This window comes from Grampus griseus, assembly GCF_964374135.1.
Source record: "Grampus griseus genome assembly, chromosome: 1".
In the NCBI taxonomy this organism is placed as follows: Eukaryota; Metazoa; Chordata; class Mammalia; order Artiodactyla; family Delphinidae; genus Grampus; species Grampus griseus.
Window position 1 is genome coordinate 55,060,678 of NC_139017.1, and position 25,102 is coordinate 55,085,779.

Here is a 25,102-nt window from a genome sequence, read left to right on the forward strand (position 1 = left end):
AGCCCACAGAGGGTTTGTGAGTAGCTAGGGCTGAGTCCTTCTGTTTCTGCTTCTCACCCGAGGTTATCAGTCTGGCCGCTATGCTTGGAGAAGCCTGCAGCCCCTGAGAAGGCTCACAAAGAACAATACCTATTTGCTGTTTTATGACTTTGGTATGAAGTCTAACCAAATCATTTACCTAATGGAGGCCACCTGTTGGCAGCTGTACCTATTCAGCTGCATGGTACTTAACTTCATCCAAAGATGGGGTTTGCTGTGTTATGTTATGAAGGAGCAGATATGGTTCTGAGCCTCTCAACCAAAACAAAAGTGAACTAACTGATGACTACTGCTTTCCACTTGTTTCCTGAGGCACACCATTTGTTTCTCCTCACTCTTGCCCTTATATCTCATAATCAGTTTATTCATTTTCTTGGCATTGTTTATGCTATTCTTCTTGCTTTCCTAACTGCCCCCCCTTAGTTTCTGTTATATATTAATCTAAATCCAACTTCTCTTCCAAGCTTATCTTGCCTCTCTACTTAGTTCGTGGTGATTTGTTTGTGTGTTGGTTTAGTTTTGCTGAATGTTTTTAAATCTTAATTTTAATGTAAACTTTTTAGTCTTTTTCTTTTGGTTTCTGGATTGGATTTTGTTTAGAAAGGCCTGTCCTATAATGAAATTAACTTTTTATTTTCTTTTGCAAATGGAATGTATTTTGATATAAGGGATGAGGTAGTAATCTAGTTTTGTTTGAGTTTTTGCTTCTGTAAAAATGGCTGCCTGATTATCCCAGCATCATTTGTTGCACTTTTCTCTACTGACTCAAGTACCATCCTTATCTGGTGCTGATTTCCCATGTGGATTTGGGTATGTCTCTAGATTCTCTTTGCTAGTACATAGATTTTTCTATCTCTACCAGTGCCAATAGTTTTCATCATTCTGGCTTAATTTCATTCTTTTATGTCTTTATCCAACATATTTATTGAGCACCTACTGTGTAACAGGCATTCTTCTGTGTGTTGGGAATACACCAGTGACCATTTTAATCCCTAGCAGTACTTTTAATCTTTCATTACTTTTGTGGATCAGAATTCTTCTTGTGGATCACTTTCTTTGCTTGTTTATTGTCATACAAATTTTAGAATCAGTTTACCATGTTAAAGTCCTCCTGGGATGTTTATTGGGATTGCTTTGAATATCTACCCTAATTTAGGGAGAATTGGTATCATTTAAATATCACATATTCCTGTCCAGAAAATAATTATTTTTCTATTGATTCAATACTTCTATGTTCCTGCAGAGAATTTAAAGCTTTGTTTAGATAGGTCCTGCATATTTTTTGTTAAGTTTTTTTCCAGGTATTTATCTCTTTTGTTTTTATCGTAGATGGTATCTTTACCCCATTATATTTTATCATATATTTTTGTACTGCAAAACTACTGATTGTTGTGAATTATTTAACCAATCACTATGCTGATTTCTCTTATTGTAAAGGTTTTTAATCAATCCTAATATTTTCTAGGTTTACATATCTATCTCTTATTTGCAAAAAAATTATAATTTTACCTCTTCTGTTATGATTTTTATTTTCTTTCTCTTGCCTAATTACATGAGATTGTAATTCCAGTAGTGATGTTGATAATGGTTATCTTTATTCAGTTTTGGATAATAATGGGAACACTTTTAGTACCCCGTCATAACGGTGGGTCTTGATTTGAGCTGCAAAACTGTTTTTCACCCAAGAAACTAATCTATTAATTTTTATTTTAAATTTTATTACCACGAAGTTGATTTAATTATTTTCTTTGACTCTGAATACAGTGGATTATATTCATAGATTTTTATTTTTTTTTGAGTAAAACATTTTGTCCCCCTTCCATTGTATTTTATTTAGGTTGAATCATAAGGAAGTGAATTGTGTGGGTGATTGCCACTAATTCTATTTGGGGTTTTTAAAAAACTGAGTCTGGGATATTGGCCAAAGAGTCGAATATCTCTCTCTCTTCTTACTTCCTTTCTTTAAATAAGGAATATGTATGTCGTGTGTATAGATAGATATAGATATAGATATGTAGATATACATATAGGTATTTTCTTAAAGTAGCAATAAAATAAAACATTAAAAGTCACAGTTAAAGATGTGCTATAAGCTTGCTAGTTTAAAATATCCTATTAGAAAGAATTCCACAGGACATCTGGCTCAGATTTGCCTCCTCTATAACTAAAACCCAACAGTTGGGCACAAGTGTTCCAAATGTTGTGTTTGCCCTCCTTGAGCTTACATCAAAAATAAACTTGGTTTGAATGATTATTCAATAAGTATTAAACAGATCAGCTGACTCTGGCCTTAAACCAAGTCACTACAGGTATCACTTACTAAGAATTATTATCTAGTTTCTAAAACCTTGAAAATCTTGTAGAGCTTTACTGAGGTCTAGAAGGCAGTAGCTGAAGGTGTATATATAGGACATCATACAGCAAACTCCCAACGATATTCTTTGGTCATGTCTTTCTGTCTCCCAAGTTTCACTCATGGTGGTTATTAAGAATCAGTCCTTCTCTCCAAATTCCCTTCTCTACAGTGTCTTCCGAGCAGTACTGTTTTCCACTCAGTTCCTCCTTGCTAGTCTGACCCAGCATTCCCTTCATTCTACCTTAAGAAAAGCCTGTTTCAGGAAAGGTGAAACTTCCCACCACCCTCAGAAAAGACTGAGCTTCTCAAGAGGGATAGTTCCTGCCATAATTCTAGCAAATAAAGCCTTTCATCACTTTAAAATTATACCGCTGCTATCACAGCCATACTTCTACCTCTTAGGTGGGAGTTATCAAAGTGAAAGAAATACTGTGAACCATCAGAGGAAGGAGGAATTTCAGATAAGCAGCTACCCATGCTCCTTCCTTCCTGGGAGCACTAAAAAGTTTTCAGAGGTGACATTTTGAGGAATTATTTAGGATACGCACTGGGGCAAAGATATAGCTTTAAAATATAGCATTCTACTTTGATCTTTTTTTCTTTTTCTTTCTTTCCTGTTTTTTTAAAAAAATATTTATTTATTTATTTATTTTGGCTGTGTCAGGTCTTAGTTGCAGCATGCAGGATCTTCTAGTTGTGGCATGTGGGCTTCTTAGTTGTGGCATGCAGACTTCTTAGTTGCTGCATGGGAACTCTTAGTTGTGGCATGCATGTGGAATCTAGTTCCCCAGCCAGGGATCAAACCCGGACCCCCTACATTGGAGCATGGAGCCTTACCCACTGGATCACCAGGGAAGTCCTCATCTTTTTTTTTTCAATTCATTGATGAATCTCTTGCAAATCAATGCCACTTTTATGCAAATTAGTATATAGTTGTCCTAACTTTGATGCAGAGCCTGTTTGGAAATCTCTAGTGGAGTTCTCTGAATTTTAAATAAAACATGTAGTTTTTGAGATCATTTGAGCCCTTGGGCACTTAATTAACTGACTGATTTTCCTATCAGGGATTCATAATTGAAGATAAAAGAAGTTACAGAGAAAGCCAGCTTGGGTTTTTTTGGATCCTGTCATATCCAAGCAAGACCAGAAAATAAAAAAGAGTATTTCTCTCCCAACTCTTCTTCAGATGAAATATTTTTCTACTGCAGAGCAGAAAGGATAACTAAGATGGAAAAAAATATGGCTTAATGAGGAGTTGGGCTGGAAGAGGTAAATTTAGTTGAATAGTGGAGCTTAGCTCTTCCTTGCCCACTTTAGAGAAGCAATTTCCTTTCTTACTAGAGTTTGGTTACTAAGGAACAAGGCTTCCTAAGGGGAAGAGTCACCCACCCCTTTCTTATGAGAGTGACTTCATTATAGGAAAGGCTATGTCATACTGGTGTCATTATGTCATACTGGTGTCATCAGTCAAAGGAATGACAAGAAGTGGTTTATTACTGCCAAACAAAAACTGAGGTATTAAGAAATGAAGCCGGGGACCTCTGATTGCAAACTTGTCTGTTCTCCCAGACATTTTGTTTATTTCCCACATGGGGAGCATCTATTTCTGTAGCTCCATCAAGGATGTGAGAATCAGGTTTTATTCTAAATATTGCTGTTCTAACATTAGCCAGTTAAAAAACAGAATCATAGGAATTGAAAGGACATCCAGGGCTTTTTTTCCAGACATTCCCCTATTTCACAGTGGCCTTCCTAAACCCTTCCCCAAGTGTATCCTGTTTGCCCAGACCCTGAGGAAGAAACATCCCACGGTCTGTTTCAGAGTCCAACATGGTCAATGTTGGAAACTACTTCCCAGCCAATCCAAGTGTATTCAGTCCAAGTCTACATTTTTTCTACTTCAATGTGAGAGCTAATAAAAATAATCTTAAATCATAAAATCTTAGCAGAAAAAGAGGCCTTCAAATGTCATCTAGGTCAGTGATTCCCAACCAGAATTATACTCCAGGCTGTTAATAGACCAGTGGTTCACCTATGCCAGATTGAGTTCTGGTGCCTGGAGAGCTGCACATCAGATCATTTAGGCAGCTTGTGAAGAATCCAGATTTCTAGGCTCCCCTCTCCTACCCTAGATCCTAATTCAGTAGGTCTGTATTGCTAAAGTGCTCCTCTGATTTCAGAATCTGTACTAAACCAACACCCCCATCCTAGCCAATGTAGGAAGCCTGCCTGCATATCTAGCCCAGCTCTGCTTCAATGCGTCTAGTGATAGAGAGGCTGTGGGGAAGGGGGCGGGGAGGGGGCTGTCCATTACCTAATGAAGCATACAATCTCTTTTCCAAGCAATTTTAATTATTACAAAATTTTCCATGTACCCGGTTGAAATCGACCACTGCTTGACTCTTATTCATTGGTTTCAGTTCTACAATATAGAACACAACAAGAAAATGTAAGTCTCTAACAGATTAACTCTTCAAATGTTTGTTGATCAGATGTCATATTTCCCCTCTCTTTCTCTTTTTTTCTTTTAAACAAACAGAATAAAACAAATCATGATTCTCTGAAATCCAGGAAAAGGTCCTGGAGCACTCAACCAGGAACTTTCAGTCCCACGCCTTGATCCATACCCCAATTAATTAGCCAACTCATAGTTCATTTTGAATTAAAACTTCCTTGCTCAGAATGCCTTTGTAAAAGTCAGTCCTGTCCCACTCTTACTGTGTAATAAAGATCTTCTAGGAAGTCTCAGATTTATTTCAGGCTATCTTTGAAAACCTTTGCATCACCCCACCTTCCTCTAGATCTCTCACCTCACTGCTTTGGGTCTGAGTAGATATTAGAGCCTCAAGAGGTCCCTTGTTCCTGCAGAACCCAGGGGGACCTGAGCTGAGTTACAAGTCCAGCAGTTGTAGATTTTATCCAGGAATGAAGTGCACATTTCTGTTTTCTATCAATTTTCTTCCTTCTCCCATCTCCTTTGCCTATGTCTTACTTCTTTCACATCTCAGCATGGATATTACCTCCTTGAAGACACTGACTCCCCATACTGGGTGAGGTTGCCCACCCCATCATGTATTCCCATAGTATCTGTGTTAATCATAACAGCTACCATGTAGCATGGAAATTACCCGAGTAGTCGTCTGGTGGCTCGTTATTATGTTATAAATTAGTTCCTTGAGGACATGAACTGTGTCTTATTTACTGTGATCCCTAGTTAGATACCTGGTAACTGCTCAGTCAATGATTGCTAAGTAAATAACTAAATGGATGGATAGATAGATGGATATATTGGGCTAAAGAGAAGCTTGAAGAATTCTGGATGAACAGAATTTGCCTTCCCCTTTCACTTTTTGGGTGGTTTCTTAGCTTTTTCTCAAAATGGTCACTTGAGAAGTCTCCAGTCTTGCCGTGAGGTGGTGTTAATTGCCTGTATGTATGTATGTATGTATTTCCTCCAGGCCTGGAGACTCCCAGGGAATTCTGCCAGTAAAGTTCCCAAGCTGATCTGGGAAAGAAGCATCAATGATGCATTTAGTTTCTCGCCCTTGAGACTGAAAGTTTTCCTATTTTCCAGTTGGTAGGTGGGTTGGGAAATTTTTTTTTTTTTTTTGGGGTTGGGAAATTTTTGAAGCTTATCCAAACCTCATCTTGGCATTCCTAACTTTAATGAAATGTTACAAAGGCTCCTGTCTCCTGGAAAAGCTATTTTGCTGGAAGTAGCATGACACTCCTGTGATGGAGATTGATATGCAACATTCCTTCCACTCCTGTGTTGCCTAAGACCTCCCAAACTGCATTAAAAAATCTGATATTTTCTCGCTGGCAAGTGTTCTCCCATCAGCCATGCTCTTCCCAGGGAATTGCATTCTTCTTTCATGAGTAAAACATTATTTTATTCTGCCAGTGAGTCATTGGGACCCAGTGCAATTCAGAGGAGAAATACAGAACTGAAGTTGAGCATGTGGTTCTAAATACTTGGATTTACATTTTATGTTGTGACTAAATGAGCTCAAGGCATCGTCCAGCAGAAAGCACTTCCACATTCTATTATGCACAGCTTTCCACCATCTCCACGCAGAAAAATGAAATAGATCTTGGGTCTTTCCTATTTATTCATACTTTTCATACTTGGTATCTCTCTTCCAAAGTAACTTCCATATAACATTTTCTCCTATTTAAATGACAGTGCATGGTAAGTTACAGTTTAAAGTTAATTCAAGAGAAGGACCACATACAAGCTAAGAAATGACATATATAGAGAGATTATGATTGGGGATCAGTCCCATTACTTCACAGTCTCACTTCAATCAGTCTCTTCAGTTAATTTAGAAAATAATTAAACCTTAAAATACATCTCCAGTTTTACTTCCTAGTTATCCTTTCGGGGTGAGACAACATGGTAAACTCAAAAGAATATAGGAAAATCAAATGCTGTAAAGTATTCTGTTATCTTGTTGCACTCTCTTCTTTGGCTTTACAGTCATTGGAACAAATAATTGGCTATTGTATTTTTTTGGTTTATTTACTTAATTTTTTAAGTTAATTTTTATTGGAGTATATAGTTGATTTACAATATTGTGTTAGTTTCTGCTGTACAGCAAAGTGAATCAGTTATACATATACATATATCCACTCTTGTTTAGATTCTCTTCTCATATAGGTCATTAAGAGTATTGACTTCCCTATGCTCTACAGTAGGTTCTTATTAGTTGTCTACTTTATATATAGTAGTGTGTATATGTCAATCTCAACCTCTCAATTTATTCCTTCCCGCCATCTCCCTTGGTAACTGTAAGTTTGTTTTCTATGTCTGTGATTCTATTTCTGTTTTGTAAATAGGTTCATTTGTACCATTTTTGAAATTCCACATATAAGTGATATCATATGATATTTGTCTTTGTCTGACTTCACTCAGTATGACAATCTCTAGGTCCATCCATGTTGCTGCAGATGGGATTATTTCATTCTTTTGATGGCTGAGTAATATTCCATTGTGTATATGTACCACATCTTTTTTATCCATTCCTCCATTGATGGACGTTTAGGTTGCTTCCATGTCCTGGCTATTGTAAACAGTGCTGCAAAGAACATTGGGGTACATATATCTTTGTGAATTATGGTTTTCTTTGGATATATGCCCAGGAGTGGGATTGCTGGATCATATAGTAGCTCTATTTTTAGTTTTATAAAGAACCTCCATACCGTCTCCATAGTGGCTGTACCAATTTACATTCCCACCAACAGTGTAGGAGGGTTCCCTTTTCTCCACACCCTCTCCAGCATTTATTGTTTGTAGGTTTATTTACTTTAAATGCCTGTCTTCCACTAAACTGTAAAGTCCAGGAGAACAGAGGCCATGTCTGTTTACCCAGAATCTAGAACAGTGCTCCATACATTGTAGGCACCCATGAGTAATCGGTAAATGAATAGGACTAATTATTGGTTACCATTTACTTGATTGAAAGCAAGCCCAAAGGGTTCCTTTTAAGTGTCTACGGTTGTCCCATGGTAGGATTAAAGGGAAGCCCGCAGAGCTCTGCACCCTTCTGTTGAGACCTCCACACCCACCCCCACCAACCGCCGAGTCTCCCAAGCTCTGTGCTCAATACTCCTCTTCACCTCACCACTACACGTGGCCTGAGGACTAAATGCAGGAAAGCACTGTGGTCAGAACTGAGCGTCCGTCTTCACCAAAGAGTCTTCAGGGCTTGCCCGAGTGTTATCCCACCTCTCCTCTCCTCAGACTGCTCCACATTCCTTACTTGGACTCCATCTCCAGTCCTCTCAGTCAGATCCCCCAAATCCTTCTTCTGGTCTGTGTTCTTATAGTCATGCCTCAGCAAAGTCTCCTATATACACAACCTCTTTTTCCATTACTCTCTTCATTAGTTTTTCCTAACTGAAATCTAGGTCTCCTTTAAAGACACCACTTCTTCCACATCCCTTCAAAGTGAAGGCAATTATTTTTCTTACAATCCTTGTACCACAGTACTGGAGGTAAGTATTTGATTATTAGTTCTTCTTCCAAATATTGTTAACCATCCCCTTTAAACAATTCTCTGAAAACACCTACCATTAGATTCTATGCACATCACTCACCTATCTCCTAAGCTCTAGGTCTCCCACATTTTTCAGTAAAAATTTTACGCTCTGTTTTCCCCCACCTACTACATTTGTCAGAATTTTTGATGCCTCATTATCCACAGAGATAATCCATTCTCTACTTGATCTGTCAGTGCCTTGATCTCATTTCTAGTGCTCTTACCCTCCACCTGACCTCACCTCAGTCATTTACTTCTATCAGAAATAAGACAACAGGCCCAAGTGGAGTCACTTATGATAAACCCCACGTCCCCAAACTGAGACTTAACATATTTGCAGTTTTGACTCTTCCAGAAATGGAATCTTAAACCAGTCAATCAGGAATCACCTGATCAGCACTAGTGAACACTAGTGCCTGACAGACCCCTGCCATCTCATTAAGGAAAGTGACCATCCCACAGCCAATCCACTTTTTGCTAGTATAACTTCCTTGTTCCTGCTCCCTTCTGACTACAAGAGTCTTTCATTTTATCCAGCTCCTTGGAGCTCCTTTCTGTTAGATTGGATGCTTCCTGACTCATGAATCATTGAACAAAGCCAATAAGATCTTTAAAATCTATCCCGTTGAATTTTGTTTTTTAACATTCCTACACTTATATACCCTAGACCATATAATTTGCAAGGACTGAACCTCACTCAAAACTCTCTGATCACCACTCTTAATGTCTCCAGTTCAGTTCCTATAGTAACCCTCCTCCACTCCCCAAGGATCCTTCTCCCATTCACCCTGTTCTCTTTTCACTGCCTATTATCTCCTCCACAGCCTGTCTTCCCTCCTTACCCAAATTAGTTCACTAGTTTATTCTCATTACTCCCTTAGATATACTTCCCTTGCCCTTTTAGTTGCTCATCATATTCACCTGGTTAGGTCCAATTCTTCACCCAATTTGTTTGCACCTGAGCAGCTGAATATGGCTGGAAAAAATATACAACTAGGCAGACTGATACATTTGAAATTCGTGGGTATTAACCTCAAATGACATCATCATACTGCACTTACCAGCAAGTCTTTCTCCTGCTTTCTAGGATGTTTAGTTTTCACCTTTTCCTCTCTCTCCAAATCTCCAACAACTCTACTCTTCCTCCCTCTCAGCTGATTACTCTGCTTGATATTTCACTGCAGAAATAAGAGCGATCAGAAAAGAAGCTCCTCATCTTTTCCTCACCAAATCTCTAACCTCCCTGCACCTTTTGTACCCATAGATTCTGCCTCCCTTCCTATTGAAATGAATGTATTTTCTGTCCCCCTATGTGAGGTTAACCCTTCCACCTGTGTCCTGGATCGTTTTTTTTCATTCACACTGTGTCAGACTGATTGACGCTTTGCTATCTTAAGAGGGAACAATCTTCATCATGAGACCAAGACATCAAAAACCTCAAGGTTTTAGCAAAGAAGAATTCTAGGAGGAAATCCTCAATGGAGGTGGGGGTAACAGTTTAAGCAGAGCTTACTCTGATAGCCCAAGTTTCATCTTCCCCTTGAGATTTTGTTGTTTATTTTTGCAGCCACTACCTTATCCTGTACTCAGAGGTAAACTGTTCCCCTAAGACTTTGATTCATGTACTGCCACAACCAAAATTAAATTCTGGTCTTTGGCATAACTGAGGCAGTCTGGATTTTCCCAAAGGCATTTTACTAGAAACTAAAGAAAAATACCTTAAGATGTTGTGGCCCAACTTAGGTATAGAAAAGATGCATTCGTTTATTTGTTTATTCATTACGTCTTAGCTATCTATTAAGCATCTCCTATTATACTTGGTATTGAGGATAAAGACAGAGGTTTTAGCACATGGTATGTGTTTGCAGATGGCTCAGAATCTAAGAGAGAAGACAATAAAAGAGAAACAAATAATTGCATAGAAAGTAACAGTATATAAATTAGGTACAGTGGTGGGACAGACATGGGGGTGATTTTCTTTACTTGAAGAAGGTGGAAGGTACATAGAGGGGAGGGTACTTGAGTTTAGAGAATGTAAACAGGTCAATGTAGATGGAGTATTGATGTGAGAGAGGAGAGAGGTCAGGAAGAAACTAGGAAGGCAGACAGGTGCCGAGTCTTGGAGGATGTTAAATATTATACTAAAGAGTTTAGACTGTATCGTGCATGTGCAGTAAGGAGATGTTGACTTTTTTAAGCATTAAAGTTTACATGTTAGACAATTTTCTTTGGCAGGGAGACTATTTAGGAAGTCCAAGAGAAAGAGAGAAGGTGAGGAGCTAAACTTAAAATGTTTAGGAGGATGAATCATTAGGTCTTAATGACCAATTGGAAGGAAGAAGGGAACGGAGTCAAGGATGACTTGCCTGTTTCTAATTTGGATGTCTAGATGGATGAGGGAAGAAAATTTGGATGTCTAGATGGATGAGGGAAGAAAACATCTAATTTGGATGTCTAGATGGAAGATGGATGAAAGGAATAAATAATTTCCAGTAGCAAGTGTTTTGACTGTATCCTTTTTGAGATTAACATTAGAAGTTAATTTTTGCCGGCAAAATCATCTTTTGTGACCTTTTCTCTAAACTGGATTAATGAATGATATCATCTAAAATCTGTTGTGTGTGTTATATTATCATGATTTTTAAAAACGAAACAAAACTATTTGCAAGATGATAAATCCATCCCCATGACACCCCAGCATTTAGTGAAGATATCTGAAAACTCCTTCTAGAGCTCACATCCTGACAAATATGCTTTGGAAAATTCTATTCAAATTCTTTTCTATCAATGTTAGCTGAATATTGACTTTAACTCATTACTCCAGTAAAGACACCATAGCCAGGTTTATGCAAACATGGTAAAATAAAACATACCAAAAGGAGTCAGTCTTTCTGAATTATCAATTAGACAGTTCTGTGATCTCAGGGCGATTGTTTCCAATAGAGAAAATCAGACCATCCAAAAGATCTTAGCTGTGTCTACCATGATTGTATAGATTGCGCCATATAATTGGTCCTGTGACTACTGATCTTGAATCACATAACTTGAATCTGAGAGATAAGCATATGTTATCTTTCTATCCGTTTATGCCATTACCCTTTATTAAGGAGATAGGAGGTAATATATAAATGATAAACTCCCTAGGAATTGGTTAGAAGTATGAATAAAAATGAGAAAATGAAGCAGTTATGAAGTTCTTTGAGATTTAGAGATGGTGAAACTAGGATCATAATGTTAATAGTGCTTATTCTATTCCAGGCAATATTCAACACTATGCCTCTATGATCTTATTTAATCCTCACTATGATCCCATGGGTTAAGCATTGTAACATCAGCTTTACACACAAAGCTGCTGGCTTTAGAGAGGTTAAGTCACTCATTCAAAGAAGCAGAGTCAGTAAACAGCAGAACTGGGATTTAGCTAAAGGGCCAGTGGAAACCCCAAGAGTTTAAGAAGCATGAACTTGAACCTAGGTCTCTGTTCCACATTTTCAGTGATGAGTTGTATCTGAGGCTAATCTTAGGGCAATGAAGTTAGGCTCCAGTAAGCACAGCAGAGACAAAGAATGGAGAAGATGTTTGTTATTATCATCCTTTATGAGGTACACACACACAAATAACATGATGGAGTTTCTTCTAGGAAATCTGACAACCCTAAATTCTGGCCACCTGTCAGGCCTCAGCATGGCAGATGCCGGTCCTAATACACAGAAAGACAGGATGCTTAAGTGTGGTGGTCATCGAAGACTTTGTTTACATAATCTCTTAAAGACTTTTGTAAAATGATCTAAAGCTATGTAGTTACCACTCATGTTAATTTACCGGATAAAATTTTTCATTTAAGTTTAAATAATTGCAAAATATGAAATTTCCATGTGTTTTAAATATTACTGCCAATTAAACTGTTAAATCATTCTTTTAAATATATCCAGCGGTATCTAAATATCATAATGGTTTGATACCCACATTGGAATAGATGAACATGTTCTATAATATTTGAAAGTTTTGTCATTATCTTTGAATTAGTATTTCCATTCCCGTGGAGTTTTATCCTAATGTAATCTATTTTAGCCTTGAAAGTCTTGCATTGATTACCCTATCATTTTCTTTGTAGAAAATATATGAATATAAACTGAAATTTCCTGGGTTACATTACCGTACAATTTATTAGTACAGAATGGTTGAAACATGAATACGTACCACGTGGAATGTAATGTAATTGGCTAAAATTTAGAACATTTTTACTTTAAAAAAATGTAAATAGGAGTTTTTTATTCCAATTGTTTCAGACATTCCATTCATGGATGAGTTTCTCATTACTAGAATGAGACAAAATTCACCAATTTTACTCTTATTTTTCGTTTGTAAACGTATAAGCACTGAGAAATCTTGTTCACATGATTATGTAGAAATGTCACTCAATTAATAATCCTCCTTTTGTGTTAAATGCCAACACTTATATCAGGACATTGAATAATAAAAAATTTATTTAGTGGTCTGTCAACTGACAGATCAATTAAGCCCACCTCCAGTTTTTTTAAAATCAAAGAGCTGAAAACCATCCAACTTGCAACAAATCTCCTGTAAGTAGAGTCATTTGCTTTCTCAACACCAACATCAATATTTTTAAATGTCCCCTTGTTTGTCACACAGTGATTTTTTACACACTGGATCAATGAACCAAAGCAACTTTAGGATAGATAAGAGATGGTTCTTTCTTTTGTAAAGTGGACAAAAAGTTATTGTGAAGAGCCAGATGGGAAAGAAAAACCTAGGCTTGATCATAGGCATTTTATGGACTCTGAGGATAACCTAGTGCCTTGAAACCATCTACATCTGCATATCCCTCAGAAAGTCTTCAGATACAATCAGGATATATACAACACTTTGAACACTACTTCTTTAGTGCCTGTGCTTGTGTACGTGGAAATCATAGTGTTTGGGGTCATCTGGGGTGTCTTTATTCCTAAGTGATAGCTAAGTGCCTAATTAATGTGGTTTGAAGGGCACCAGAATATTTTTCTGGATTCTAAATTTCTCTCAAAGCAGTGGTTACCATTACTCATCTGAGTAAAGACCCCTCAAGTGTGTAATTGGTACTGACTGGGAAGAGTAATATCTACTGTTTACTGAGTATGTATCATGTGCCAGATACTTGAAAATTTTTACATAAATTTAATACTACTAGCAACCCTATGAAGTAGATGCTATTAGTCCTACTTTACAGATGAGAAAAATTAAGGCACAGAAAGATTAAATAACTTGCCCCTGGTTTCACCAGTAGTTGGTAGAGCTGGTCTTCAAACACAGGCAGTTTACCTCTAAAAGCTACTAAGTTTAACCATTAGGCTAACAAGCTCTCAATATTATTCCTATCTTTACACACTAGATTTCTTGGATTAATTTTCCAGTCATATTTTGGGACCTTGAGAATAAGGGGCAGAGAACAGATATGGGTTTGGGGGTTTTGTTTGTTTGCTGTGGGGGAACTATAGGTAATGCTATAGAATGCAAGTAGGAGTGGGGTCTTATAGCAAGGGCCGTGGACAACTGAAAGCATGACTGAAGATGTTGAGTCTTGGAAGTGGAAGACAGGGGTTCAGAAACAAGGAAAGCGGACTTCAAAGAGAAAAAAGAGATAATGACTTTATCATAATGGTTCTCTGCCCAGACCCACCAGGAATTTGGTGGGCCAAGCAGAGAATAATTCCATTTGGTCAGTGATAGATGTTGAGTATCTTGTGCATCTAGGTGTATATGGAAAACCTATAGGAAGGCCTATAATGCCAGTTACTTCATTCACTGGACACATGCTTATTGATTGAAGTCTCTGTGCATGGATAGTAGCATACTAAAGATGTGCAAAAATGATCAGGATTATAGGGCTTCCCTGGTGGCGCAGTGGTTGAGAGTCCGCCTGCCGATGCAGGGGACACGGGTTTGTGCCCCGGTCCGGGAGGATCCCACATGCCGCGGAGCGGCTGGGCCCGTGAGCCATGGCCGCTGAGCCTGCGCGTCTGGAGCCTGTTGCTCCTGGGAGAGGCCACAACAGTGAGAGGCCCGCGTACCACCAAAAAAAAAAAAAAAAAAAAAAGATCAGGATTATAAATGCCTTAGATCATAAAGTGTGACTGTCACAGTAAGTTCCCAAGTCAGGAATGTTTCAGTCTTAGTTTCACACTATTTTCCATTCTACTTGCCAGTAGCAAGTTTAAAACAAGACAGGAAGAACCTAGGTAGATTAGATCAACTAGTACTTTGGGATGAATATTGAAAAACACAAACCTTAGTGTATGCCTTGGAGGTCAGAAAGTCAGTACTTATGAGAACCAGAAAGGAATTCCCAAGGTCTTGGCAGAAAGTACGTTTGGCCATCTGGAACCACAGTTGCGCTGTTTGCAGCATTGCATTAAACCCTGTATTTAAGTGTGGCTATTGTTTAGATGGAAAAGAAGATAAGCAGAAGAATTAGCACCCAAACCATGGAGACGTGTGAGTTGGCATTTGAGATTGTACCTAGAAAGAAACAAGAAGTTTGAGACACTGCTCTCAGGTTCCCTGCTCTTTGTTCCTGGAAACCTTCTGAGGGCCAGAATATTATAAGAAGTTTGCTGATAAATAGCCATCAAACAAAGTCAAAGAGCCAGAATTGAGGATTAAATGTTAAACCCACCTGGAAAGTGCATCAAGTAAGAAGGAATTCTTGCCTTTGTTGGTAACTATACTGAAATCATTAAAAGTCTAGAAAACCCTAAGTTAACCTAATTCTCCCCTTGCCATTGTATATACCCTTCTGTAAAATTTGACAGAGGATTTAGGACATCACTAAAGCGAGAGAATCTTAACCCACATGTTGTAAATATGAGTCAACTGTGACAAAGCTGTCAAAAGACTAATTTAGTGTGGGCACGGGACCAAAGTAAGGGGAATGTCAGCGTTGTATACCATGAAACAGTCAAGCCACTTGTTTACAGTTAGGTTTACCTCTGGAGTTTACATTTTAAGAGGGATATTGATCAATTGGAGCATGTACAAAGGAAAATAACCAGAGTGATCAGGGACTTGGAACCAATTCATAAAAGAAACAACTAAAGACAAATGAGAAAACTTGGCCTCAGAAGAGAACAAGGAAGAACTGATTGATTCCATGTTTGAAGGAGTGTCATGTAGGAAAGGGAACAGATTCATTTATGTTGGTCTAGAGGGCAGGTGGATAGGGAAGTTTTAGAGAGGCAGATTTAAGGACATGATTGGAAAGAATTATCTAATAATTCAAACTTTTCAATCATGGATCGGGTTGTCTTGTGAACTAATGGGCTGGAAATGATCAAGGAAAATCTGTCATGATATTACAGGGGGCGGGGCTTCTGCACTGGGTACAGGTTTGGGCTGGGTGACTTACATAGTGCTAGCTCTTGAATTCTGGAACCTCTTCCCTCAAACCACTTAACTCTTGACACAGAATTTTTAATGAAAATTGCACTTGGAAACTCACTTTGTCTCTTTTACTTTAAAGATAAGCCTACCACATGAGCAAAGTAAATCCACTTGCTTATCGGGTTACATTTACTTATTAGAGAATATGAATATGGTTTGGAAAATAACCTTCTGTGGGGGGTGGGGGAGGTGTGGTCTGAATTTGAATTGTCTCTCATACTGCATTCCAGGTCCCAAACACTTCACTGTGAGCAAAAGGAAGTAGTTGATATTTTTCCTCAGAAAGGAAAGACTTTTTCTGTTTGATGGTTAGAAAGCATTCCTGCCCTGGGAAAGGTTAATAAATTTTTATACCCCTTTGCACACCAATATTCTATACTGAAATATACTGAAATATATATATATATTTAGACTTCCCCTAATTCAGACTTTATAACATGATACTGGCTAATGATTCAGGTTTACTTCACTAGAGTCTTATAAATGACTAGTTTTTTAAAAAAGAACTTTATATACTGTTATTCTTCAAAATATTCTGTATGGCATATGCATTCATTCACTTATATATTCAGAAAATATTTATTATCCTATTACATCTGGGAATACAGGAATGAACAAGACAGAAAATTCCCCTGTTTTCAGGGAACCTAGATTCTAAGTGAGGGGAGACAGAAAAAACAAACTAAAAACAAAAGTCCTTAACAAACAACATGCAGAAAAGTGAATGGGTTGAGGATAGACTGATAAATGTGCTTAGCTAGTTTTAAGTGCTACATAAAAGAGTGTAATAGTGGCTGTGTAAAGATTGCTAACTGAGAGTATTTGCTCATGTTTCCTGGAAAAGCTAATGTTTGATTTGAGACCTAAATAAACAAAAGCCATGTGAAAATATGGAGAGGACCTTTCTAGGCAAGAGAACAGCAAGTGCAAAGGCCCTGTGGTGAGGAGACTGACTTGTTTAGGAGCAGAAAGACCATGGTGACCAGAGGATAGTGCCCGTGGAAGGGAAAATAGTGACGGAGGAATGAGGAAAGTACATGGGGGCCAGATTGTGAAGACTGTTGCAGGCTTTATAGAGAAATTTAGGTTTTATTTCAAGTGCGTTTAAAGTTATTAGAGAGTTTTAAGGAAGGAAGTAACACAATGGGATTTTCTTCTTGAAAGAATCTTTTGGCTTCTGTGTAGCAAGTGGATTGGAAGGAGGCAAGTAAGAACCAGGAGAAGGGGAACTATCATAATACAGTCCTCATAGAATAAATAAATATTTATTGATGAATTAAGTGTCTGGGGCTGAAGCCAAGTTCCTTGTTCTTTCCATGAACTGTGCTCTTTTTATTTGGCTCCCAGGTAATGAAATTACAAGCACTATGTACACTCATATTTTAGAAGACTTAAGGGAGAGAGTTGCTGCCTTGTGAGGGGACTAACGTTCAAAATAGGGACATGGTATCCCCAACAGGTAGCTGTTCAACTGAAGGAAAATCATGGACACAGAGGTGACAGAAGAGGTTGATGGGAAACAAAGCAGAAGGAGACTCAAGGGTTATGGTCCCTTAAGCCCCTGTTCCTAATGCTGCCTATGTTGCTCTAGTTATTTAGCCTATTCTGTCATAACATCACTAACAGGTCCTCTGCACCTCGTCTAAAGGCTCTGTGCTGACTGGTTGGCTTTCAGTTTTACAGCAGAAGGCATAATCTACTGTCTCATGGATGCAAGAGCAGTGGTTCTCAAGCTTTAGCATGCGTCAGCATCACCCGCAGGCTTGTTAAAACACAGACTGCTGGACTCCATCCGCAGAGTATCTGGTTCAGCAGGTGGGGCCCAAGAACTGAAATTTCTGTATATTTCCAGGTGATACTGATGCCCCAGGTCTGGAAACCATGCTTTGAGAATCTCTGGCCTATAGACATAGAGTGATAGGTGAGAAATGAGAGAGAAGATGATAGTGATTAAAGCAAACCCCTGTTTATGGCACTTGTGCAATAGATACATATAAGATAAAACCAAGTTAACTTGAACTTCAAAGGTATCTTAAGTGGGGAAAATGTCAAAAGGAGGAATTACAGCTGCAAGAATGCAATACAGGGAAGAATGATTTTACCCTTTGCTTGAATATGGTGACATGGCTGGGAGCTTGGGGTTCCAGGATAATTGCATGGAATCAAATTGCATGTGACTTTGAGTTCCAGATGTTAGGAGCATCTTTCTCTTTCCTCTGGCCCAGTAGTTCTCAACCTTGGCTATTCATTGGAACAGTTTTTGAAAATACTAATGCTTGGGTTCCATGGCCAAAGATTCTGATTTAACGAGTTGAGGATGTAACCTGGGCATCAGAATGTTTAAGTGCTTTCCAGGTCGTTGTGCTGCCAGTGGTCTAGCTTCTGCCTCGTTCTGTTTGCAATCACTCTCTTTACCCTGAGGCCAATTCTTCATTTCCCAGTGTGGAGCATTGTAGGTTGAATGGAAGGGACAATGGTGGACTTCTTAGGGCTATCATTAACATTCATCACTGTCAGCCTAAGAACAGGAAAAAAGAGCCAGGAAGAGAAACTCAGGTGTAACTAGACAGCTGGATCAGAAGTGACTCTCAGTTAGTGGCTCTAGAAAGTAAGATAATTTTAGATATTGGAGGAAGGGGTCGCTTTTTAAAAAAAAAAAAAAACTTTGCACAATTAGCTGTTTAAAGAAATCTTTTTTTATAAAAATGATAGCAGCTTAGAATTCTTTGAAAAGTAATTAATTATTTTCTGGTCTTGATATAGGTCGTTTTAAAAAAATTTCAGTTGCCTTCAGAGGCAATCCTGTTTTCAGATTAGTTCTTACCTTATTGAAATAGAGACAGCAGGCTTGGCTAAGCATTTGGTTCTTATTTTCTGTTACATCACTTTTTCCAGCAAACCACTTGAACATGTATATTTTGTTAGCCTGTCCCTGTCAGATCTCAGGCAACCTGAGAGATGAAGGGAAGGGGGTGAAGGGGAATCATAAAGACCTGGAAGCCCTCATGGGCTCAGGCTGTGGTTAGGGTGCTTGCTGGAAATACATCAGGGAATGGAGAGTAAGTTATAGCCATGCTAAAACACGTTAGCCAGGTAACCGTCGGAAGGATTTCCTGTTTGCCTCTGTGGGACACAAATGAGAATTCTTCTTCTCCTCTGATTTTACCCATTTGTTTTGCAAATGACTCTGTAGATGGTGGGTCCTTTGACTCTCTATCAGAAGGCTCTTGCTCTGTTCATCCAAATACAGAAGGAAAGATGGGTGTCATGGTCCTTGAGTGAGTCTGTCTTAATGGCTGAGTTTGACATAAATTTTGCCATTAAGTGGAGAGAATCGCCAGGCCTCCTGAGTGGAGAACCTGGAATGGGGAAGACTGCTTTCTGTCTTTCCCCTGGGTACTGGAGTATCCAGATGGTTAGTAATGGGGGAGAGGAGAGCTCAGTTAGTTACAAAGGAGACAGAGTCAATGCCAAATTCAGAGGTCCAGGAATGGTTACTCTGGACGATCATCATCATCACTGAATGATCAAGGAAAGGATCCCCACCAAGGCGGCTCAGTCTCTAGAAGTGGAGTTTGCAAACGTGGGTGTGCCTGAGTCTTCTGGGATGCCTCTCACCAAGGCAGATTTCCTCTTTGGATGTACAGTTCTGAAATCTACATTTCTAAAAGGAAGCTCTCTCCACTAGTGATTCTAATACACTTGAAAAACATTGCCTTGGATAACATTCACTTCTGGGCTTAGTCATTGAATGTGCTGAAAATCATAGTGTCTAGAATATGGAAACATAGAGCTAAAATTTACGCTGGGAATGACTTGGCTATATGAGAGAGGACAAAGGTGTGGGTGGGAAAGAAAAAAGAAAACAGGAGCACGCCGAGATCAACAGAAGAATAATTTTAAGGTAGCTGGAGAATGTGAGGCTTCTGAGACCCAGAGTACCAGACTCAAATCACACATATGTCTCTGTCCAATGTGCCTCAACAATACATCAGATGTATTGCTCTATCATGGAAAAACTAGATGATTTAGACTGGTCTTGACTTTTCAAATACCATACAAATCAGTTTTAAAGTATACAACTAAATAGTGTCTAGTATATTCACAAAGTTTTGCAAGTATCAGCACTATAATTCCAAAATATTTTCATCACCCTCTAAATAAATTCCCATTCTCTTTCCTCTCCAATCCCAGGAAACCACTAATCTACTTTCTGTCTCTATGCATTTTCCTAGTGTGGAAATGCCATATAAATAGAATTGTACAATCTGTAGCCTTTTGTAACTGTCTTCTTTGGCTTAGCTTTATGTTTTCAAGGATCATCCATATTGTAGAATGTATCAGTACTTCATTCCTTTTCATGGCTAAGTAATAGTCCACTGAAGGATATACCACATCTTATTTATCTATTCCTCAGTTGATGTATATTTGGATCGTTTCCATTTTTGACTGTTATGTGTAAGGCTGCTATGAATATTTGTGCACACATTTTTTTGTGGATATATGTTTTCATTTCTCTTGGGCATAAAACAAGTGGAATTGCAAGGTCATATTGTTACTCTGAGTTTAAACTTTCGAGGAACTCAAAAGTTTTCCTAAGTGACTGCACCCTTTTACATTCCACCAGCAATTTGTGAGAGTTCCAATTTCTTCACATCCATGCCAAAACTTGTTGTTATATGTCTTTTTTTTTTTTTTTTTTTTTGCGGTACGCAGGCCTCTCACTGCTGCGGCCTCTCCTGTCGCAGAGCACAGGCTCCGGACGCACAGGCCCAGCGGCCATGGCTCATGGGCCCAGCCGCTCCGCGGCATGTGGGATCCTCCCAGACCAGGAACAAACCCGTGTCCCCTGCATTGGCAGGCGGACTCTCAACCACTGTGCCACTAGGGAAGCCCCTATATGTCTTTTTGATTATAGCCATCGTAGTAGATGTGAGGTGGCAGCAAAGTGTGGCTTTGATTTATATTTCATTAACGACAGATAATGTTGAACTTGTTGGTCATTTGCATATCTTTAGAGAAACGTCTATTTAAATCCTTTGTTTGTTTTTTTTACATCTTTATTGGAGTATAATTGTTTCACAATGGTGTGTCAGTTTCTGCTGTATAACAAAGAGAATCAACTATACGTATACATATATCCCATATCCCCTCCTTCTTGCGTCTCCCTTCCACTCTCCTTATCCCATCCCTCTAGGTGGTCGCAAAACACTGAGCTGATCTCCCTGTGCTATGTAGCTGCTTCCCACTAGGAACCTATTTTACATTTAGTAGTGTATATATGTCAATGCTACTCTCTCCCTTCGTCCCAGCTTAACCTTCCCTCTCCCCATGTCCTCAAGTCCATTCTCTATGTCTGTCTGTTTCTTCTTGTCCTGCTTCTAGGTTACTCAGAATGTATATATATTTTTTTTAGATTCCATTTATATGTGTTAGCATACGGTACCTGTTTATCTCTTTCTGACTGACTTCACTCTGTATGACAATCTCTAGGTCCATCCACCTCACTACAAATAACTCAATTGCGTTTCTTTTTATGGCTGGGTAATATTCCATTGTAGATATGTGCCATATCTTCTTTATCCACTCATCTGTCAATGGACATTTAAGTTGTTTCCATGTCCTGACTATTGTAAATAGAGCTGCAATGAACATTGTGGTACATGACTCTTTTTGAATTATGGTTTTCTCGGGGTATATGCCCAGTAGTGGGATTGCTGGGTCGTATGGTAGTTTATTTTTAGTTTTTTAAGGAACTTCCATACTGTTCTCCATAGTGGCTGTATCAATTTACATTCCCACCAACAGTGCAAGAGGGTTCCCTTTTCTCCACACCCTCTTCAGCATTTATTGTTTGTAGATATTTTGATGATGGCCATTCTGACCTATGTGAGGTGATATACTTCATTGTAGTTTTGATTTGCATTTCTCTAATGATTAATGATGTTGAGCATTCTTTCATGTGTTTGTTGGCAATCTGTATATCTTCTTTGGAGAAATGTCTATTTAGGTCTTCTGCCCATTTTTGGATTGGGTTGTTTGTTTTTTGATATTGAGCTGCATGAGATGCTTGTAAATTTTAGAGATTAATCCTTTGTCAGTTGCTTCATTTGCAAATATTTTCTCCCATTCTGAAGGTTGTCTTTTCGTCTTGTTTATGGTTTCCTTTTCTGTGCAAAAGCTTTTAAGTTTCGTTAGGTCCCATTTGTTTGTTTTGGTTTTTATTTCCATTTTTCAAGGAGGTGAGTCAAAGGATCTTGCTGTGATTTATGTCATACAGTGTTCTGCCTATGTTTTCCTCTAAGAGTTTTATAGTGTCTGGACTTACATTTAGGTCTTTAAGTTTATTTTGAGTTTATTTTTGTGTATGGTGTTAGGGAGTGGTCTAATCTCATACTTTTACATGTACCTGTCCAGTTTTCCCAGCACCACTTATTGAAGAGGCTGTCCTTTCTCCACTGGATATTCCTGCCTCCTTTATCAAAGATAAGGTGACCATATGTGCATGGGTTTATCTCTGGGCTTTCTATCCTGTTCCATTGATCTATCTTTCTGTTTTTGTGCCAGTACCATACTGTCTTGATTACCGTAGCTTTGTAGTATAGTCTGAAGTCAGGGAGCCTGATTCCTCCAGCTCCGTTTTTCGTTCTCAAGATTACTTTGGCTATTTGGGGTCTTTTGTGTTTCCATACAAATTGTGACATTTTTTGTTCTAGTTCTGTGAAAAATGCCGTGGTAGTTTGATAGGGATTGCATTGAATCTGTAGATGGCTTTGGGTAGAAGAGTCATTTTCACAATGTTGATTCTTCCAACCCAAGTACATGGTATATCTCTCCATCTGTTTGTATCATCTTTAATTGCTTTCATCAGTGTCTTATAGTTTTCTGCATACAGGTCTTTTGTCTCCTTAGGTAGGTTTATTCCTAGGTATTTTATTCTTTTTGTTGCTGTGGTAAATGGGAGTGTTTCCTTAATTTCTCTTTCAGATTTTTCATCATTAGTGTATAGAAATGCAAGAGATTTCTGTGCATTAATTTTGTATCCAGCTACTTTACCAAATTCATTGATTAGCTCTACTTGTTTTCTAGTAGCATCTTTAGAATTCTCTATGTAAAGTATCATGTCATCTGCAAACAGTGACAGCTTTACTTTAAACACAGTAAGTTAAGCAAAATGAGAAGACAGAGAAACAGCAGATGAGGGAGCAAGGTAAAAACCCACCAGATTAAACAAATGAAGAGGAAATAGGCAGTCTACCTGAAAAAGAATTCAGAGTAACGATAGTAAAGATGATCCATAATCTTGGAAATAGAATGGAGAAAATACAAGAAACGTTTAACAAGGAACTAGAAGAACTAAAGAGCAAACAAACAATGATGAACAACACAATAAATGAAATTAAAAATTCTCTGCAAGGAATCAGTAGCAGAATAACTGAGGCAGAAGAACAGATAAGTGACCTTGAAGATAAAATAGTGGAAATAATTAATGTTTTTTTTTATATTGGAGTATAGCCGATTAACAATGTTGTAATAGTTTCAGGTGCACAGCAAAGAGACTCAGGCATACATATACATGTATCCATTCTCTAATGTTTTAATTGCTTGCCATGCTTGAAACACCACTTCAGCCATGGAGCTTAGTGTTCTTATGGAAGTTAGAGAGCACATCCTGAGTAAGAGGGACACTAGCATGATTTGTTTGTTTTATGCATACCCTTGGAGAAAGAAAAATGTGTGTAAATAATACAGTGAACCAAGAAAACTGAAGTTCTAACCTTCTTACAGAGTTGCTCATGACCTACAATGTCATTGAGATGAGACTATTTGCCCCTCCTAAATTCAGCTTTCCTATACATAAATCCTTGTGTTAACTTTTTTTGGTGACATAAGCTTTGTTTAGGGTCAATTTTTTTTTTTAATAGATATCTAAAGAGAGGCATCTTTTATTTATTTATTTTTGGCTGTGTTGGGTCTTCATTTCTGTGTGAGGGCTTTCTCTAGTTGCGGCGAGCCAGGGCCACTCTTCATCGCGGTGCGTGGGCCTGTCACGGCCTCTCGTTGTGGAGCACAAGCTCCAGACGCGCAGGCTCAGTAGTTGTGGCTCACAGGCCTAGTTGCTCTGCAGCATGTGGGATCTTCCCAGACCAGGGCTCAAACCCATGTCCCCTGCATTGGCAGGCCGACTCTCAACCACTGTGCCACCAGGGAAGCCCTAGGGTCAATTTGAATTAGAGACCAAGCAAAGTAAAACTTCATCTTTTAAAAAAAAAATGTTTACATAATTCATGTGCAAGCTAATGTGTATCTGAGACAACAGAATACAATTTGACATTAATATGAATATGATAATTATGTTGGTACTCCCCCAAAATAGTCAACTATGAAAGGGCATAACTTGTCATCGAGGCTTAATTTATGACTAAAGAAAATGCTGTTATGAAATGTAGCTACATATTAAGTAAGAAAAGTTTTCCTAGAATAAGAAGTGTTTAAGAATGACAGTCTTATAAAAGTGTGTCAGTTGTATGAGCAGAAATGATGTGTACTAATCAGGAATGACCATTTGAAAATGGAAATCTAAGCACACGTAATATTTCTTATCATTTTTAAGACATAACTGAGAGGCTATAGGACAAGTTTTGTGAAAAAGTAAAATCACTTGGTGTTTTAAAAAATTGCAGCTGATAGGAACACACATTTGAATACTACCTTCTTATTTTTGTGGTGTTGATGAATGCTTTTCCATTACTAAATAACTTTTGGAAGAGGCCCAGGAGAGACACTATCTCAGAAAATAACCTTTTTATGTGTTGAGAATAGTCTTCAAAGATTTAATGCAGACTACTGAAAAGTACTGTGTGACTTTAAGTTGTACTCTTATGAGTTTGGTTGGTATTTGGTGTCAATATTAGATTATATTGAAACAAATCCAGATGGCAAACAAATCCATTGTTTTACAAAGACCTGGAACTCAAATCTGCCTGCTACCTTGCTCACAGAAATCATTTTGTGCTAGGAAGTTGAAAATCTCACCCACTGTGGATGTGGTTATAGCTCCAGGAACTGGACATGCCCCTGTGCTGGAGCCACAGACAATGCAGTACTTTGCTTAGGCAACGCAATGACTGATACCAAATCAGCTGTAGAACAGACAAGTTAGATGGCTTGGTCATTCATTACAGGGTGCGAAAAACATGTTTTAGCTTCTTGGGGAAAAAAAACCTGA

General features: G+C 38.4%; 1 long non-coding RNA gene across 1 annotated transcript in view; it reads left to right on the forward strand.

Annotated features, from left to right (window-relative positions):
* LOC309827802 overlaps nucleotides 1-25,102 on the forward strand; it is a 258,154-nt gene that overhangs the window by 140,592 nt on the left and 92,460 nt on the right. The window lies entirely within an intron of this gene.